Raw genomic sequence first — 17,167 nt, forward strand, 5'->3', positions numbered from 1 at the left:
GATCCTTTGGTCTCCCAAAGCAATAAAGCCCTGTCATTCCTTCCCCAGATGCAGCGATGCCCCTCCCCCTTCCCCATCCAGAAGGAGACGCCTCAATAGCTTCATAGCTCTGGAAGTTTCTTTTTTTCTTCTTTCCTGGAATACTTTACCACAATCTAGAATTACAAGCCATTACAAAGAAGAAGAAGCAAACAATAGTCCGTCTTCTCGCGATCCAGCTTGAAGGATGCTGAATACTATTCAGAAATGTTGCTGTGAAGAAGTAAAAATTGTCAGTATATTAAATCATGAACATATTAAAGTTTTAAAATGTAAAAACCTAAACAGCAGCTTGAATAGGTTAAAACAGTGAATAACAAGAGTAGAAAAACCAAAGGTGTTGCTGTTTTACAGAGAAAACGGATGTCTCAGATTCTTCAGTTGCAGAGAGCTCTTTATGACACTGGTGTTCTGTTTCTTAATAAACAACAGAGTGTTTGGGTGAATTCACATGTGTCCTATTTTACAAGGGGCAGTCCTCTATTTGAAGGTGTCTTCCTTCTGTTTGAAGTACGGTCTAGTCCAATCTGGTTTAGAGATAAAGGCTGCATCTGCACTGCAGAAACAACGCAAATTTGACACTGCTTTAACAGCCATGGGTTAATGGCATGAATTCTGGGAATCTGTAGTTTGTGAGATATTTAGCTTTCTCGTTTGTGAGATATTTAGCTCTGGTGCCATAAGAAACTACAAACCCAGAATTCCATAGGATGGAGCCATGACAGTTACAGCAGTGTCAAACTGCATTAATTCTGCAATGCAGTTGAAGCCAAAGAATTTAAGAAAAGAGAGCAAGCTGAAGGACTTGGCATGCATGACATAGGCCCGTTACAGACGGGCACTAAAGTACGGAGTCAGTCCTTACTAGGTTTAGGAAGGTGCGGTGCTTCCACACCCTCCTAACCCTAGTACGGACTGAGTCCGTACAAAATGGCGGCACCCCATCTACAGGGGGCCGCCATGAGGACGTCAAGGCCGCGCCGCCTCTATACGGGGCGGCGCGGACGTGACGTCCTCGTCCGCACCAGGGGCGATAGTGCGCCCGAGCACGGAGCAGGAAGGAGCTCCGAAACGGAGCTCCTTCCTGGTTTGGTCCCTGGGCGCAGCCTTCAGACGGCTCGCCCAGCGGACCAAAGGAGAAAGGGGCCAAACGGCCCCTTCTCCTCTCTCCCCGCCGCCCGGCGGGTGTCCTTGGGCTTGAAGCAGATTTTTTTTCTTATCCCAGAATTAACAATTACGAGCCAGTTAAATGTATAATTATGTTATTTGTTCTTCTTTATAACAGTCTTTCTCCAGTCTACTGCTTTCTACATTTGAGCACTACAATCCTCATCATCCCCAGTCCCAGTCAGTGCAATATAGCCTTTGCCACTTCCCGCAGCCTGAAAAGGGCGGATCGGGGCCTCAGGGCTGCCGGTGTAGCCACTGAACCCCGATACTCCGGGGAAAGGGGCGGGTGCAGACCACCCCAAATGGGCGGTCGTAACCCCCATAGAATGTAGAGCTGGACCTACTTACTGGTGCATGTTATGGAGTGGGATCAAAGTAATAAGAAGAACAGAAAGATGCAAAATGTAGCCTTGATCATAAATGTTCAAAGAGTTATATAGATGGTACAATTTTTGCACGTGCCAGCTCTTCAGACTCAAAGTGTGAAAAGAATCAAATCTGTTTGCCTGAAAGTCATTTTCTGAGAACTTTTGTTACATATGTATCTGTGATGAAAATCCATGTATTGATCTATGCAGTGCACCAGAAACTATTGTTCTCGGTTCATATCTCTGCTGATGGATTTGGTATATCCTAATTCAGCTATTTCTCTTTCTAATCTTCCCTTGAATTTCTTTGTTCTACAAACACTAATTGAAGGTCCTTGACTGCATGTCCAGGAGGTGTTACTCTTCAGAAGTGGTTGTAGGTCTTTGGTTATATCTTTGAGTGGCCTTAAGTGAGAATTGTACTTGACTACTACTGATTTTCTCTCATTTTCTGTTCTGGTCTGTCTTGCAGTAGATTCTTCCTGGACATCAGTTTTGCATTCTTGGTTTGTTTATTTTTCCAATAAATCCAAAGATTTTCAAAAGGGTATTGTAGTTTGAGAAATATCTACTTCAAATCCATGAGTTCTGAGTCCTTGTCTTATGGGTCTGAGCAAATGAGGTTGTACGAAAGGGCTTGGCTATAAACAGTAGATTTGGTAGTATATTCTGGATGGAAGCTAGAGACATATATAGGTAGAAATCAGTGGACCGTTGAAACAGCCTGATGCTTACATATCCATTGTGTAGCAGTAGAGTAGTGTCCAGAAAGTGTCCTTGGTGTTTGGATTATTCCAGTATCATGAAGAAATTATCTTTGAGATTATGCTTCTTTTTTAGACCATACATGAATTCTCTTGCCAGTTGTTATATATATATAAGAACTCAAAAGAGCAGACATGGTTCTCCCTCTGCCTGCCCCATTTTTATCCTTACAATGATCCTGGGAGGTAGATGAGGCTGAAAGTTGTGACCACCCCAGCATCACCCAGTGAGTTTCAGAGACTCAGATCTGGCTTTCCTCAATCCGTGTTTAGCACTCTAAGTGCTATATTGCACTGACTGGCTGACTGGGGATGATGAGGATTGTAGTGCATCAAATGTAAAAAGCAAGTAGACTGGAGAAGACTGTTATACAGAAGAACAAATAACATAATTATACATTTTAACTGGCTCTGTAATTGTTAATTACTGGGATAAGAAAAAAAATCTGCTTTTCATTCCTTTATCTGTTGAACATTTAAACCAAAGATTTTCAAAAGGACTTTACTTTAAAAAATTTTGAGAGCAAAAAGTAGCCAAATTATAGATTCTTATTTATATGACTGTACATGGATCATGAAAGGTGGGGCATGGGGGGGGCTAAATAAAGCCAATGAGATCACATGTTCCGCCTTTTTATCTAGTTTTCTCATTCCTCTTTTGGATAACAAGGCCTCCATTGATACTGAGCAGGAAAGGGGTAGGGAGGGCATAGGAAAGGGGGTGTCACTGTCACCCCAATGGCCCCCGGTCACTTCTCCACGCTCCTTAATGCGATGTTCCCACTGACAAACTGAGAGGCAGGAAAACAGAGTGATCTCATGATTCCACAACTGACTCATGCAAACAATACCAAGGGAGAGCGATGGAGATGAAATGACAAGGGGCAGAGCAAAGGAAGGGGAGGAAGCTGGATGGGGGCTAGGAATGGGATGCAAAGGGACAGGTGCACAGATGGGAGGTGAGGGGGAAGGAGTGGTGGCAGATAGATCACAGGGAGTGGGCACAGAGCAAGATATAAAAAGAGGGGCTTCATGATGACAAACAGGAAGAAGGAGAAGTGATTTCAGTTGCAATCGTAATTCCATCTACATGGCAGTGAGCCTCTTTTTAATTTAGTAAGACGTACCTTTGTGTAGAAATGAACAGACCATACTGCCACAGCTTACTGGCAGACCAGAAAACACAAAGACATTGAAGGAGATGGGCAAACAATAAAGATATTTCTACTTTCTTGTTAGTACCTACAGAGATTCAACCAGCAATGTGCCTTCAAATCAATTGTCAACTTATGGCAAACCCATTAATTTCATGGGGGATTATTTGTTGTTGTAGTTGTTGTTGTTGTGCACTTTCAAGTCATTTCTGACTTATGGTGACTCTAAGGTGAACTTATCCACTTACTCAGGGTTTACACAAGGAATATCATGGGGTTTATCACTTATCATGAGGTTTCCACAAGGAATACTCACAGGTGGCTTTGCCATTTCCTCCCACTGAAATATAGTCTACAGCACCTGGTATTCCTTGATGGTCTCGCATTCAAGTATTAACCGGTGTTGACTCTGCTTAACTTCCAGGATCTGGTATCCAGTTTTGTTTTTTACATCTACACATAATGGAATGGACCAATCTATATTCTTGACTGCCACTGTGGAAAATGTGAAAGATGTAGAATGAGCTGGGACATCAAACAAGCTATCAACTAATTCATTTTTTCATGGAAGAATAGAATATCCAGAGAATACTGTCATCTAGGCAGAAAAGGGTGTTCAGCAATTTTTAAAATTTTTGTAACAAGGGTTATATAAAAATGCCTGGGATGGAACAATGTGATTAAAGAGTAGTCATCCTTTAATAAATTAAATAAAGTAATCTTTAGCGAATCACCCAATGGCACAATGGCACATGTGACACATGCCTAGTGAAAAATACTTGCTGTACAATGACTATGGCTTACACATAGTGACACTTCACCCATTATTTTAGATCCACAATTCTTTTGTTACCTAGAACGGGGGGGGGGGGGGACATTTTCAAGGCTTTGGGGTGGAAGTGGATATTCCCTATTTACTTACTTACTTATTTATCCCAAGACAACCTTATAGTTGATTTCAAAAGAGGAGACCAATTATTCATTTATTATGTGAAGAAAAAGAAAACGGAATCTGGGAATGTCCCAGGTTAACTAATCTCAAGACTCAGTCTGCAGTTAGGCAGTCTCTGGCCCCATACAGACAGGCCAAAATAAAGCTGCTTCAGGTCACTTTGGAGGTATGCTGTTTAAATGATGCATGTGTCCTAAGAGTCCAGAAGCTGTGCCAAGGAGCATGACTTTGACACAGCTTCCGGACTCTTAGGACACATGCATCATTTAAACAGCATACCTCCAAAGTGACCATAAGCAGCTTTATTTTGGCCTACCTGTATGGGGCCTAAAGCAAAAGCCTGAGACAGTAGATGGTGGAGGACTGGCTATTAAATCTTACTTTAACAGTTGATGATAAAGCAGTGTACTCCACTACATCTTCAAGAAGCAGTCTGGTTTATTAGGTGCAGGCCAGGCTATTTTGTAAAATGGCCAATTAAGTAACACTCAGGGCAAGGAGTGACTCCAGCAGTCTCTCTCCCTTGCTCCGCATCAGGTTATACCTTTGTTTTAAAAAATTATTTGTGTTGTTTATGCTGTTTGCAAGGAGCCAGTGTGGCATAGTGGTGCAAATGTTGGACTACAACCCTGGAGATTAGGGTTTGATTTCCAGCTCAGTCATGAAACTCACTGGGCAATCTTGGGCAAGTCACATGTTCTCAGCCTCAGGAGAAGTCAATGGAAAACCTCTTTTGAACAAATCTTTCCAAGAAAACCCCATGATAGGTTTGCCTTAGGGTCACCATAGGCTGAAAATGACTTGAAGGCACACAGTAGCAACAAAAAACATGCTATTTGCACATCTTATAGTGTTTGATAATAATGCTTTAGAGTAAAAAACACTCCTTCAGTTATTATATAAAATGCATGGCATCACCCTGGAAAGTGAAAAAAATTAACATACTTCAAAGCTAATTTGGCATTGTAGTTAGTTCCAAACAGCCTCAGAACTCCCCCCCCCCCTAAAAAAGCATGCTGCAGACAAGACACTTGACAAACCCATGGCAGGGTGCAGTGGCTGAAGCAAGCACCCAATTTGCTCAGCCTTAAGGCTACTCGTAATGCTGTACACAAAATACCCACAACTCTGCCAACTCCCTGCTGCCTGAAAAGTAAGGGTTTTTGCCCTACAACTCCCATCACCCATCGCCGAGGATGACTGGTCTTTCATCCTGAGGAATTGTGAGTTGTAGGGGGGGGGACTTTTCCAAAGCTTTGTGATCATATCACAGGGTGACCAGATGTTCTAACTGCCAAAGAGGACAAAGCACTGCAAAATGTAGGACATTCAAGAAAAATTTAGGCCATGATCAAATAAAAGTTAAAACACACATATAAATATAAATTCATGCTTCTTAGTCCTGCTCAAAATGGAAGACATTTTGAAATTCCTCCTGGACAGAAGGCTGAAATGTAGGGCATGTTCTGGAAAAAGAAGACATCTGGTCATCCTGCCATATTGGAGTTAAACATACCTGGTTCTTGTGCCCTTTTGGTTAACATAATAAAGGCATTACCTTAATATGGACAGAAGGGTTTCTGAATACCCAATTTTTATGTTCAAACTGGACATGAGAATTTTAAGATTAACATCATCATGGGTTTTTTTCCCCTGAGGATATACAATATACAATATTTTTTCTGGATAACTATCCAATATTTTTTATGGATAACACACCGTAATATATTCTGCATTCACCATGGATCCTGAATAGGAGACTGGATGTAGGTCTTTGTTTGTCTAGTTTTAGGGTATGAATCAAAAGCATTTCTTCCTGTAAGAAATACCTGCAGGAATTATAACCAAATCATAGGCCAAATGCTGACTGTGCTCTAGTCTTTTCTCTTTCCTCATGTCCCTAACATGAAAAGAACACATTTATCCACAGCATGCAACTCATTCCCCTATAGCGCACCAACCATGAGGTGACCTTCTGACAATGTGGTCCTATCATTCACAATACAATAGAGCACAATGGCGTAATTAAGCTCTGACCCTTTGCTCTTTATATCCATACCCTCAATGCAGTAACACCCCATTACAGAAGAGGGCAGGGGAGAGAGGCTCGTTTTAAACTGTTTCTATTTCATTAAGATCAATAGCGCAAGAAAGAAGGAAGAGAAACACAAAAGAAAGCCAAAAGCTACAAGGATGGAGGACAACACTGCAGAAACGATAGACCTCCCACCCATATGACTGGATTCACAAAGTATACCACTTTGATTCTATGATTCTATGGTTCCTTTGATCTTGTTTTTTCCAGCAGTTCAAGGTCTAAGGTATGCTTGCTACAATTCTGTGAAAGTTTTAATGCATAAGCCGTCTCACAGGCTTGCCTTGCATTCCAGGGGCCTTTTCACATGACATGATTATAGCACTATGATTCCACTTTAACTGCAGTGGCTCCATCTTATACAATCCTGGGACTGACACATGAAGGAAGATACCATATATACTCGTGTATAAGACGACCTCATGTATATGTCGAGGGCAGGTTTTGGAAGCAAAATCATGGATTTTGATATGACCTATGGATAAGAGGCAATTGGGCTTGGCCATCTCTGTGATTATTGTTACAAAGGATGACTGCAGTACTGGTAGAGCAACAGCATACCCTCCAATTGTCCTGATTTGTCAGGGTCCCAATTAATGCTCTGTCCTTCCAGTTTTTCAACTGCTTTAAAATATCCCAGTTTCTCTCGCCTTCTCTCACTTTCCCCCTTTGTGCTCAGCTTATTTCAGTTGCTGCAAACTGAGTTCAAAGTGCAGAAGTAGTTTGCATTCAATTTACTCATCTGACAGGAAAAGGCAGAATCATTCTCTTCTGCTGCAGCCTTTCCTAGCTTGTGTGTGCTCCCTCATTGATAACTTTTTCCATTTTGATTGCACTCTGATGTTGCTTGGCCACATGCATCCTGGTTTTTAAATGTAAAGTATTGGAGAGTGTAAAACAGTACACTTTTCCACCAGCCTCAGGTTTCCCATTTCAGGATCAGATTGTTACATTAGACAAGTCTTTGTTCTTTGTTCTTGGGTCCAAGCAAAACTCAAGCAGGATCAGGAAAGGAAGAGGCACTAGGTATCATATCACAAGCATACGCTAGGTAATGGAGTGTACCAAAGAATTTCAAAAGAAAATCAGCCTGTGCTTTATAGAATATAACAAACAAACAAACAAGCTTCATTCTGGGTACTCATTTTAGCAACTTCGGAAGGATGCAAGCCAGAGTCGAGCTTGAGCCCTTTTGCTGGTCTTGAACTCGCAACCTTGTGGTTTTGAGTGAGTGGCTGCAGTTCAGGCATTTAACCACTGCGCCACCAGGGCTCTGACTGTGTAAATAATAATTATAATTACAGTATTATCATTATCAAGGCAGGCGTTCAGAGGAGAGAGGCCATCCTTAGTCACTGCAGCAGTCGGAGACATAGAGAAATAAATTTGGGTGTCATCAGCGTACTGATAACACCACTCCACATGTCATCGGATGATCTCTCCCAGCGGTTTCATGTAAATGTTAAACAGCATGGGGGACAAGATGGCACCCTGAGAGACACCAGATGTCAGCTCTCTTTTGGAAGAACATGAATCCCCCAGCATCACCATCTGGAATCTGCCTGTGAGGTAGAAACGGAACCACTGAAGCGCAGTGCCCCGACACCTAACTCCCTCAGGCGTTCCAGAAGGATACCATGGTCGATGGTATCGAAAGCTGCTGAGATGTCCAAGAGCATCAACAAGGTCACACGCCCCCTGTTGATACCCAGACTGAGGTCATCGACTAAGGCGACCATGGCTGTCTCAACTCTGTATCCCTCCCTGAAGCTAGTTTGAAATGGTTCAGTGAAGTAGTTCAGAATGAAGTAGTTCAAGATTTTTTATACTTTGGCTCAGTCATTAATCAGAGTGGAGACTTGCAGTCAAGAAATCATAAAGAGATTAAGACTTGAAATGGCAGTTATGCAGGAGCTAGACTAGATCCTAAAGTGTAAAGATACATCACTAAATATTAACGTTACAGTGGGACCTTGGTATCTGTTGAGGATCTGTTTTGACCTGGCCCCAAAGATACCAAAATCCATGGATGCTCAAGTCCCGCTGTCCTCAATGGTGGTGCGTGCATGCAGCCATGCCACCATTAGAGACAGCCCCTGTTGTCCCCAATGGCAGCGCATGCATGCAGCCGCACTGTCATTAGGGACAAAAGGAAATGCACAGATATAGGATGGGCAACACCTGGCTGAATGAAACTACATGTGAAAGGGGTCTGGGAGTCCAACTAGACCACAAGTTGAACATGAGTCAACAGTGCAACGCAGCAGCTAAAAAGGCCAATGCAATTTTAGGCTGCATCAATAAAAGCATAGTGTCTAGATCAAGGGAAGTAATAGTTCCACTCTATTCTGCTCTGGTCAGGCCCCACCTGGAATATTGTGTCCAGTTCTGGGCACCACAATTTTAAAAGGATGTTGAGAAACTGGAGCGTGTCCAAAGGAGGGCGACTAAAATGGTGAAGGATCTGGAAACCATGTCCTATGAGGAATGACTTAGGGAGCTGGGGATGTTTAGCCTGGAGAAAAGAAGATTAAGAGGTGATATGATAGCCCTGTTTAAATATTTGAAGGGATGTCACATTGAGGAGGAAACAACCTTGTTTTCTGCTGCTCCAGAGAACAGGACCAGGAACAATGGCTGCAAACTGCAGGAAAAGAGATTCCACCTCAACATTAGGAAGAACTTCCAGACAGTAAGGACTGTCTTAACTGTCCAGGTCTCACATCCATCCATGGTAATAAAGATTACAGTGGTTTGTATGATGCGAACTTTCGTGCTCAGTTATGTCTTTGCATTTTAGAATCTTTTCTAGTTCTTTCATAGCCACCCTCCCCATTCTTAATCTTCTTCTGATTTCCTGACTGCAGTCACTATTTCTATCAATGGGATCAGATATGGGAATTCTTGTACTATTTCTATTTCTTCATTATCTAGGTTGAACTTATGAAGATCCTCGGTGGTCATTATTCTTGTTTTCTTTATAGTCTGCCTTTGCACTTACTTCTTTGATCTTCTTTAGTAGGTGTTCCAGGTCTGTGAGGTTTTCTGCTAGTACTATGGTGTTATCTGCATATCTGACATTGTTGATATTCCTTCTTCCTATTTTCACTCCTCCTTCTTCTGTGTACAAGCCTGCTTTTCTTATAATATATTCTGCATACAAGTTGAACAGATAGGGTGAAAGGATACAGCCTTGTCTGACCCCTTTGCCAGTTGGGAACCATTCTGTTTCTCTGTGTTCTGTTCTTACAGTAGCCTCTTGTCCCGAGTACAGATTCCTCATCAGGACTATCAGATGTGTTGGCACTCCCATGTCTTATTCCATATCCTTTTATGATCTGAAATCAAAGGCTTTGCTACAGTCTATAAAGCACATGTTGATTTTCTTTTGGAATTCCCTAGTGTGCTCCATTAGCCAATTTAAGTTTGCAATGTGGCCCCTAGTGCCTCTTCATTTGCTTTCATTCCTTTCCTTTCATTCATAGGGTTGCAATAAGTCAAAGTCAACTTGAAGGCAACTAATAACAACTCCAACTTCAGCATTCTGAAGGTGAAAATGTGATGCACTGAGAGGACATGTTGGACCCATGAGGAATGAGACTGAGCACTGGTTCTACTTCTCATCCGTCCAGTTTGGCAGCCCACAAATCTTTTCTTCTTATGTTCTTCTAGTTAGTGTCTGAAAGCCTAGAGAGACCTGTTGCCAGTCCTTTTCAGCAACACTGAACTAGCTGGAGCAGTTGCTCTCATCAGCATCAGGCAACATCTTCATGTACATCTTCCTGTGTTGGTTCATCTAAAGGAGCAAGAGATATGTAGGGGGGAATGTGAGGTGCTCTCACAGTCAAGCCTGGTAAGGTGACCAACCAAGGACCATCTCAAGCAATGAATGGAGAAAAGTTGGCATCTGGGTATTTTTGTGTGAGATTGGCAATTACCTCGCAGTTTGACAAATTATGTGAGACTTCAAAGAAGATAATTTCCTTCTTAGTGGGGCCAGAAAAGTCGCCTCCTTCCTACGCAGGACCAAGTGGGTGTGCGTGTGGGGCCACCAAGGGAAATCTGTGAGGGACAGAGCAATGCCTCTGAACAATTGAGCACTGTCCCCAAGCATTGCACACCCGACTGTCCTGAACAAAAGGCTCACACACAAGGGACTTGACTGTGAAGCTTCCATCTGCTTTCATCAGTGACCCCCGGGGGCAGCCAGGTCACAAGGTCATCCCACTTAAACTCAAAATTTTCAGCCAGAAATAGAGCCGGGAAGTGGGAAGGGGTAGCCCAGTGCAGGGGTCCCTGCATCTTGAGGGAAATCTTTGACTCAATCACTTCATTCGTTTTTCATCAGACATGTTCCCCCGCTCCACAAGTTAATAAAAAGAGGGTGTCATTGTGAATTACAGCCACTCTTAACAATAATCTTTTACATTCTGAAGGTGAAAATGTGATGCATTGAGAAGACAGGCTGGACCCATGAGTAATGAGACTGAGCATTGGTTCTGCTTCTCACCCTTCTACTTTGGCAGTCCACAAATCTTGTCAAGGGGGTGCTTTGACCCTCAGTACCCATGGCAAATCCCTTTGGGGCTTCTGGAATACACAGTACCATCCTGGTTCCCACTTTTGATTCCTGCCACAACAGACAGTAGTGTTGACGGGTGGATGGAATGGAGACCAGATATCAGAAAAGCCATTTGCCATGCTGGCTGGGGATTCTGGCAACTGTAGTCCAATAAGTAACCTTTTCTAGTTTCAGATCAGTACAGTATTACTGTGGCTAGAATAAGAGTTAGCTGTATAATGTTAAAGTTTGCAGATGACACAAAAGTGGCAAGCATTGCAATCAGTCTAGAGGACAATATTAAAAGTAGCATAGGTTGTTTGTTTTTTAAAAAAAGTTATAAATGATCTCGATTTAACAGGTTAGGTTTGCTGAAAACCAAGAAACATAAAACCTGACAAAGAAAATAGTTGTTACATTCCCCCCCCCCGACTGCCGCCGCTACCAAAAGATCAAATGCAGAAATATTTGAGAGATGAGTGTCAAGGCTACCACAAGCCTATCCCTGAATGATTTAGTAGTTATAAAGGGGAAAGTGGTTACAAATAAGAGAAAAGCCATAGTTCAAGTGTAGCACATATACTTTGCATGTGGGAAAGGCCACAGGTCTAACATTGGTACCTTCAGTTAAATGAATCAGGTAGAAGTTGATAGAACTCACAGATCTGGGAGCAGATGTGTGCAAACAAACCTTTTAAAACTCTGGATTTAATGGCCATAGAAGGGACCCCTCTTTAGATAGCAATACAAATTACTTCATTTCAAAACACATAAGAGAGCCTCACTGCATTTGGGAATGCTTTTGCTCATTCTTCTGAGTGGGGCCTTGACCTCTGCCTATAGTCTCATCTTGCATGCACCTCTGATCAAAAATGGTTTCCAGTTAGGTAGACCAATGATACTCAGCTGCACTACTGCACTACTAGAAATAGTATAGGAGGAATGTATAGTTTTCATAACAATTACTAAGAATTCACAGATTGAGAACTGTGTAGCCTTCCAGATGTTGTTGGGGTTGCACTTCCTTGCATTGCTCACTATTGGCTATACTAGCTAGGGCTTTGGAGAGCTGAAGTTCAATAACGTCATTATATGAATGGCCACAACATTCCCACAGTTGGCAAACAATACTGACAGTCTGACAGGGTATAACACAACTTTCTGTGAATAGGTATGTGAATCTTTCAGTCTTTAATTCATTGGATTTTTCTGAATTCCACTTTCATTTTCTTCCTTCCCTCTTCTTGTATTGAGTTTGGAGATTTTTGTTGTTGTTTTTCTTCTCACATGGAAATTCTTTTGTATTTTGGTTTGCACATTTTGTAAAGTATGCACTCAGCTATGTATTTTTCTGAATGTACACACTTTTTGTATGCATTTTTCCAATTAACTATAATGTGTTGTGTTCTCTTGCTAAAGATACACAGGTTAGGTTGTGCACATTTAACATACTTTGAAAAAAATTGGAAAGGGTTGAGAATCTGCCGTTCTTGTTTTCTTCCCAATTACAGCAAAACACATGCTTTTGTTAATAGTCTAACAAACTAGAAATTTGATACGTTGATTTTTTTTAAAAAAATGATTAATACATTTTTTTCCATTCCTACTTATAAGTAACAGAGTTGATAGTGTAAAATTGTAGTTAAAAGGCTAATGTTATTGACGGGTTCAATAGCAGTGTTATTTCTAGAAAAGATTCAATTCCAGTAAGATTTATAGGACCTCATTTGGAATATTTTGTTTATTTCTGGGCACCATGGTTAAAGAAGCATATCAACAGGACAGATATTTATTATGGTCAACTGACCCTAAAAGAATGTTAACTGTGGCCAATTTTTAATTTTATTTGATATATGTTTTTGCCTTGTGTACAGTAAGTTATGTTTACTGTGGAGTGATGTATTGCTATGGTGAACTCCACAGGTCATGAAGATGAGCTCTGTGTGTGTAAACACTCTGTAGATTCAAGTTAGAGTTTATTTTATTTTTATTTATTTTATTTTTATCCTGTATCTGAGGATTTCTGAGCCGAATACAAAAAAGCATTTGTGTTGTTGTTGTGTGACTTCAAGTCGTTTCCAATTAATGGCAACCCTAAGGTGACCCCGTCACAGGGTTTCCTTGGTAAGATTTGTTCAGAGAGGCAGTTGCCTTTGCCTTCCTTTGAGGCTGAGAAAGTGTGACTTGCTCATAGTCACCCAGTGGGTTTCCAGGCTGAGCAGAGATTCAGTTCCAGGTCTCCAATGTTGTGGTCCAGCACTCAAACCACTACATCATGCTGGCTTTCTAAAAGCAGTTTAGAATAATTGAAAATAACAAGAATAATTTAAAAGACCACTTAACACTTAAAACAGGACTGTTTACCATCAATCTAATTAGAATAATTGAAAATAATGTAAATCAGCGCTATTCCAAGTGGTTTCTGCAGACCAGTGCCAGTATGTGAGCTATTCACTGTCAGTCCATGGGGAGTTTCCAAGAAAGAAATAATTATTGTCAATGAGCACGGTGCCAGTTCCTTATGCAATGAGGGGGGAAATTGCATTAGCCCCCCACATCAGAAACTTTCAAAAGTTCACTTTATATGCCTCTGGTTTATTTGAAAATTGTTCCAGAAACATCAGTATTTCACACCAACAGGAATCTCACAACAAATAGCCATACCCAGGGCCCTAAGAAGAGTCCAAAAAGGCAGATACTATATAATAATAATAATAATAATTATTATTATTATTATTATTATTATTATTATTATTATTATTATTTGTATTCCGCTTTTTCACAAAGCAATCAAAGCGGATTCCAACAGTATAAATAAAACATCAAACAATTAAAAATTACAATTTAAAAAAAAACCAAACCCCAACCCTCCCCCCAGTCATAAAAACGGTGATCAAGCCATAAAAAGAGATTAAACATCAAAAAAATTAAAACTGTCCAATAGGAATACACTATAATTTCAGGCAGATTAGTGCAAGAAATGAGCCTTCCTCTAAAGGAGGGGTATGCAAGTGATGGTACCAATCAATGTTGATATCGGTATCAATAGAGGGGGAGGCAAGTCTAATGGATCTAATGGATCTAACCTAGTCTGGAAAGGCCTGCTGGAAGCGATCTATCTTAATAGCCTTTTTAAAGGCTTCCAAAGTGGTAATATGGTGGATCTCATCTGGCAGGTTGTTCCAAAGCCTGGGAGCAGCTGATGAGAAGGTCCTCTGGGTCACCACTGAAAGTCTGGTCTTCTTAGGTTGTAGCAGATTCTTCCCAGAGGACCAAAGTGTGCAGGGAGGAATGTATGGAAGTAGGCGCTCCCGCAAGTAGTCAAGACCCAAGCCATGTAGGGCTTTAAAGGTTAGAACCAACACCTTGTACCTTGCCTGGAAACTGATATAGATCCATATCTACTATATAGAGCCATATCTGCTATAGAGAAACTATATAGATCCATATCTACAAAGAATTTATAATAGTTTTCACCACCACCATGAGCAAGACTTTTATAAAACTAATGGATCTGAACTGTATACTCGAGACCATGCCTCCTGTTCTGCATGTACTTTGCACTGCAACAAGGCTAATTTATAATACCTTGCTTTTGGGAATATGAAAACTACAGCTAAACTGTAAGAGGGAGCAAGGAAACTTAAAGGCCAAGGAAGGGGAAAAGAGCAAGTGATGTCAATGGGGTGAAACAGAGAGGCAAAATAAAGCAGCTTCCAGCCACTTTAAAAGGCAGGGCATTTAGACAGTGCTCTCCTTGAAAGTGTCTGGAAACCAGACTGGAGTCATGCTCCAGGGCTAAAAACTGGAGCAAAAAGAAGCTGGGATAGTCTGATTCAAGGCAGAAAATGTGCATCTTTGTGCCTACATATAAACTCACCGACACAAGTGCAGGGTTGCAGCAAAGAAAGGAAAGTGCAACACCTCCAATGGATGATGATGATTATTATTATTATTATTATTATTATTATTATTATTATTATTACAGTATTATTATTATTATTATTATTATATTTATAAAGCACTGTAAATTTGCACAGTGCTGTACATAGAATGGATAAAATTGATAAGAATAATAATACCTGCCAGTGGTGTACAATCTAAAAAATAACAAATGCATATGACAGTAGAGAGTAATACAAGCTAGAATAAAATAAGCAAATCACAGGTGTAATTACAATACAGTCCTCCCTCCATTTTTTCAGGGGATCTGTTCCAGGCCCTCTCCATGAAAACAGAAAATCGCGGATATTCAAGTCCTATTGGCTTGAATGCAGGTACACCCCCTCCTGGGGGCGTAGTGGTTAAATGCCTGTACTGCAGCCATTCACTCAAACACAAGGTTGCGAGTTCAAGACCAGCAAAAGGGCCCAAGCTCGACTCAGGCTTGCATCCTTCCGAGGTCGCTAAAATGAGTACCCAGACTGTTGGGGGCAAATTAGCTTACTTGCTAATTAGCTTATTATTATTATTATTATTAACTTTTATTTATAAAGCGCTGTAAATTTACACAGCGCTGTACATACAATCTTTTAGTTAGACGGTTCCCTGCCCTCAGGCTTACAATCTAAGAAGACACGACACAAAAGGAGAGGGGAGTGGTGGTGGGGAATGGGATCAGGTCCAGCAGTTCTTCTCCACCTCCAAGGCCTGGACCAAGGCAGATCGACTGGAGGAAGCTTACTTGCTGTTCACCACTATGATCTTTGGAATAGCGGTACAGTGGTGCCTCGGGTTACGAAATTAATTCGTTCCGTGGCACCGTTCGTAACCCGAAAAGCCTTCGTAAGCCGAATTGCCATAGGCGCTAATGGGGAAAAGCCGCGATTCCGTGCGAAAAAGCCGAAAAAAGCACCAAAAGTTTTTTCGTAACCCGAAAAAACATTCGTAACCCGAAACAATGTTTTCCTATGGGATTTTTTCGTATCCCGAAAATTTCGTAACCTGGGTATTTCGTATCCCGAGGTACCACTGTATATAAATAAAACAAATTATTATTATTATTATTATTATTATTATTATTATTATTATTATTAACCTCCCGCAGATAGTCAAGGGATGCAGATCCCAAGTCCATGAGATTGGACGGAGGACTGTATACACAAACCACAGTCCAACAGGGGGGCATGGGGTGAAAGGGGCATTGTGGTGAGCATTCATGATTGTGCTTTGCCAATATATCACTGGCACACCAATGCACCAATGCTCTGTTCCAGCCGTGCATTGCACATGTGACTGTATGGCCGATGAAAGGGGCAACCATGTAATGGAATGATACCTGGGCAGATTTCAACGGTAACTGAGGTCACAGGTGGTGTGTTTGTGTGACCCTGCACATACATGGTGGGGAGGCAAAAAAAAAAAATTCCCAGGCCATGTGTATTCATATAATACAATCATTATTATACAATCCGCCCCGCACTCTTAGGTCGGGTGAAAGACATCTTTTAAGAGTTCCAGACGCTCGATATGTATCAGCTCAGAGGGCTTTCTCTATTTCAGCCCCTCAGCTCTGGAACTCCCTCCCCAATGAGCTCCGTACTTCCACCTCCCTCGATGCTTTCAAGAAGAACTTGAAGGCTTTTTTGTTCCGCCAGGCTTTCCCCCGTGAGCCTTGTGGTCATTCTCTTCCCCTTGGCAATGTTTTTGTGTATTCCATTCTACACAGCCACTTGTATAGGGTGTTGTTAGTTTTTACTGTTCTTAATTGTTAACTTTGTATTATTGTCATGCTGATGTTTAATTGTCTTACTCTTTGAAGTACACCGCTGTGATCGCTGGAATAGCGGTATAGAAATAAAATTTTATTATTATTATTATTATTATTATTATTATTATTATTCGGCCCGCCTTGGGAATGGGCTGTGCAGACAGAGAATATTGGTAATTATCAAGGAGGAGGAGAAGGAGGATTCTATTGCAAGCAATAGTTCTTCATTCCAGTTCCCTGGCATTGCCAATTAAAGCAATTACCGTATATACTCAACTATAAGTCGACCTCATGTATATGTCAAGGGCAGGTATTGGGACCAAAATTATGGATTTTAGTATGACCCATGGATAA

The sequence above is a fragment of the Sceloporus undulatus genome, chromosome 5 (assembly GCF_019175285.1).
Source record: "Sceloporus undulatus isolate JIND9_A2432 ecotype Alabama chromosome 5, SceUnd_v1.1, whole genome shotgun sequence".
NCBI lineage: Eukaryota > Metazoa > Chordata > Lepidosauria > Squamata > Phrynosomatidae > Sceloporus > Sceloporus undulatus.